The sequence below is a fragment of the Theropithecus gelada genome, chromosome 7a (genome assembly GCF_003255815.1).
Source record: "Theropithecus gelada isolate Dixy chromosome 7a, Tgel_1.0, whole genome shotgun sequence".
In the NCBI taxonomy this organism is placed as follows: Eukaryota; Metazoa; Chordata; class Mammalia; order Primates; family Cercopithecidae; genus Theropithecus; species Theropithecus gelada.
Genome location: NC_037674.1, coordinates 14347824 through 14351984, shown reverse-complemented (window position 1 = coordinate 14351984; position 4161 = coordinate 14347824).

Here is a 4161-nt window from a genome sequence, read left to right as displayed (position 1 = left end):
AACCATAAAATAGATTTAATAATACTCTAAAAATACTTTCATAAATTGGAAAAACAGTGAAACTTCTTTTTCACCATGCCTGAATTTTCACAGAGCATTATATGAATGATTAGAAATATTCACCACTAACTCAGAGGCTGTGTGGATTCATGGCATGGCTCGCAGCTGACCACCTCACATCTCTGCGACTCCAGGTCTTTTTCTGCAAAATGAGATACTTCTTTTCTGTTTTCTCAGAAAGCATATTCCGAAACAAGTAACATAATAAAAGATTTTACTCTTAGAAAACATGATGCTCACAGATACATTTTATTTTTATACACAACCTTTTTAGCCAACAATTCTAAGTATACCCTCATTGTAACTCCCTGATACACACATGCATACACACACACACACACACACACACACACACACACACACACACACTGAGCAAGAAGTTGCAACAGATCCAAATAAAGTTACAGAGAAAAAAATATTGGAGTGGGAGACCAGACTCAATATCAGTTCAATAGAACACAGTATATTTTAAACAACAGCACACTTCATTAAGTCAAGATAAACACAGGAGTTTCGAAATTTAGAGCAGGCAGGCCGGGCGCAGTGGCTCACGCCTGTAATCCCAGCACTTTGGGTGGGAGGCCAAGGTGGGCGGATCATGAGGTCAGGGGATTGAGACCATCCTGGCTAACATGGTGAAACCCCGTCTCCACTAAAAATACAAAAAATTAGCCGGGCATGGTGGCGGGTGCCTGTAGTCCCAGCTACTTGGGAGGCTGAGGCAGGAGAATGGTGTGAACCCAGGAGGCGGAGGTTGTAGTGAGCTACTGCACTCCAGCCTGGGCAACAGAGAGAGACTGTCTCAAAAATAAATAAATAAATAAATAAATAAATGAATAAATAAATAAATAAATAAATAAGTAAAATTAGAGCAGGCAGCAACCAATATATTTCCCCTCCACTCTGTAGAGCCACCATACTGTCCGTGAGCCATCTCAGAATATATCAGCCTCCTTGGCAACATTCCCCACACCAAATATGATCTCTCCTTTGCAATACCCTTTCCAGGGGTCTAATATAAGGCACCATTATCACCTAGTGTTTATTTATATGCTGCCAGTCATCACTTCTGGCTGGACTGTCAAAAGCTCTGTCTGGAGAGCTTTTGAAAAATATCTTCCTCACCATCCACCCACAGAAATTCAAGTTAAAGTGACCATAGATGGGATGGAAGAAGCCTAAGTTTAAAAGGCTCACCAGGTGATTCTAATGTGCTTGGGATCAAACGCTGGTTGAACAAGAGAGAAGCTTTCACTTATCCAGGTAGAGAGTGTGAAAAAAATGTATTGATGCTCAAAATATGTACCTCACTTAAGGAATCACTCTTATGCAAAACAGGCACAGTTGTGTCCCTGATGGCCCAATGTGTAACTCATCGTGTTATAAGTGAAATTCTGCATTTAATTCTGTGCTTTTGGGCAGGCTGACCATATCCCTCAAACTAGGACACTTCTGAGAGAGAATTGCATAGGTAGAACCAGCCAAACTGGGACACCCTAATTATAATAATGAGTCACCCTAATTATGGTAGATCTTTCTAAATTGGGAAACATTTAAAGACTTTTGGGATACAACTTATTGCCCCAGAACAAATTAGTTTTCTCATTTGTAGAATGGTAAGAATAATACTTATCTTACAAGTTGGATAGATGTTTTAATGGAGACATTTATATGAAATGCCTTTGTAAACTTTGAAGTGCTATATATATAAACTTTATATACTATTTGAGCAAAACAGTTGCCATCAGAGAGATGGCATGTCTAGAAAGTGTTAATATAGGAGAATTGACAATTATTATTCAGGACCCTCTTTTCTCCTTCAATCCCACTGCTAATTTGGAAGTCAAGCAAGCCAAAAGAAGAAATCCACAGATCCCTATCAAAGGCACCCATTGTCCTGTCATGGGAGGTGTTACACACCTAACATGTTAGGTGCCTTTGCCAGATATTCTGGTACATATTTCTTAGGACATCAAACAGAATTTACAACTGCAGGATGATAGTTGCAAAAGTCTTTAGTAACTATAACCATTACCAAACCAACTATGCTTTACAGATTAAAAGACAATGTAATTTAGAGAAGGAAGGGCCTTCAGAGATGCTCATCACTGCTAGCTTTATTTCCTTGGTTGTTTCTTAACCTTTCTCATTCTCAGTTTTCTTATGCAAAAATGGAGAAAATGATGCTCTCTTATCCTAAGGTTGTTTGTGGATTGAAGTGGGAATATTTGTGTTTAGCACATGGAAGGCACACAATAAATGACAGCTGTTGTTACTATTATCATCTTGACTATCAGTTCTTGATCTGCTCATTAACCCATGAAGCAAACAGTGCAGAAATAGCTCTGACAAAAAGCAGAAGAGCAGCAGAGGAAGAGGGGAAAGAAAAGGATAATCATTCTCATTTTGCACATGTGGATGGACACTGAGGCTTGGGTTTATTAATAGAAGCGACATGTCCTGTTGTATCCAGAGAGCATGCTTGACACAAGCCTGGCTGAAGGATCTCATCTGTTGTGGGGCTGCACATTGATGGCACAGGATAGCAGGTGTCACACAGAACCACTGACCCATTTATGGTAACCATCACTATCCTCTCTCCCATGGCCCTGTCCTTTGAGATTATTTTCTTAACCTCCCTGACCATCCACATTTTACATCCACATCGTGCAATCCTTAGCATTTAACTATGAGGTGGAATGTACCCGAACACATTTAGATAATTTATTTTCAGTGCTAAAATGTTTTTATAACCTAACCTAGATTAGATGGAGCCTTTTCCTCTTTTCCAATGCAAGAGAAGCAATTGAAAGAAGTGAATGTGTTATTGTGGGTGCAATGGAGCCATTGAACTGCAGTGCAAAAATGCAGTAAGGGATACAGATGGAAGAAGAATGTCAGGAAAAGACAGCAGAGGTTCCATAGCTAAGGTCAGAAGGGACAAGGAAAGAGTGCTCCTTCTCTGCCCTATCCCAGAGAGATAAGGCAGGTAACAGGAGGTCTTTGAGGTGGAACTTTATGCAATCTAGGGTTCTTTGCTTTGAGCGTTGATGTATGTCTTGCAAAGAGATATTCCTGCCTCTACTTCTTGGGAGGAACTGGGTGAATGGATGTTGTTGCTAACACCCCATCTGCCTAGGTCATGGGTTTCTATATCTATGTCTTAAAAGATTGGTGGGTTTACCAACCAAAAGTTTGTTATCAAGGGCTTGAGAAGAACAAGTCACTAGGTCCTTGTAAAGAATCTTTCATTCTTAACTAAACTTGAAATCCCAAATCTCAAAATAAACATGAAACTAGGTTTCCCATGTGGCACAGTGCCCTATAATTTTCAGCTCACTAGGCTCTATAAATTTCAACTTTTGAATTCACAGGCAACATTTGAATGGGTAAATGAGTTCACTTGCCCCGAGATCTGGCTGCAAGATTTGGTACCTGATATGAATCTGTATCTGAGGACAGTGTTGGGAGAAAGCTTCCTGACCCCAATCTTCATTTCTTCTTTGCCTATTACTTTACTTGTGTATGGTTGCTTAAAAGCAGCACATATTGTGGAATGTGAATCCCACCATTTCTGACGGAGTATTCCTCCGATAAAAAAGTAGGGTAGGGTAGGCAAAGCCAGTTAAACAGTCAGCTTGGCAGACTCCAGCAAAAGAGCTACTAACAAAATATTGAGATCCGTGGAAAGATAAAGTGCACAGAGTTGAAGCACTGACCTCTACACGTTCATAATCAAAATATGAAGGTAGCAGATCTAGGATTTAATACTCTCCTCTCATTTTCTCTTGTTTCCTTCCCATTTCCTGCCCCCTACACTCCACAAACACACACATAAGACCTGGATGACAGCTTAATGGCAATTCCATACCCACTTTTAATCTACCCAAATTACCAGGTTCCCACTGCCATATGCCAAGGTGCCAGTGAGCTTTCTGGTGCCACCCAGCAATTCAGAGTGGTTACGATGGTAAGATGAGAGCTGTGCTTCTGCTACAGTTGGCCTCACAAACTTCCCTTGCTTATGGCTTCTTAACTGCAATAATAAACCCCTTGGAGTGCAAAAAAAAAAAAAAAAAAAAAAAAAAAAAAAAAAAAAAA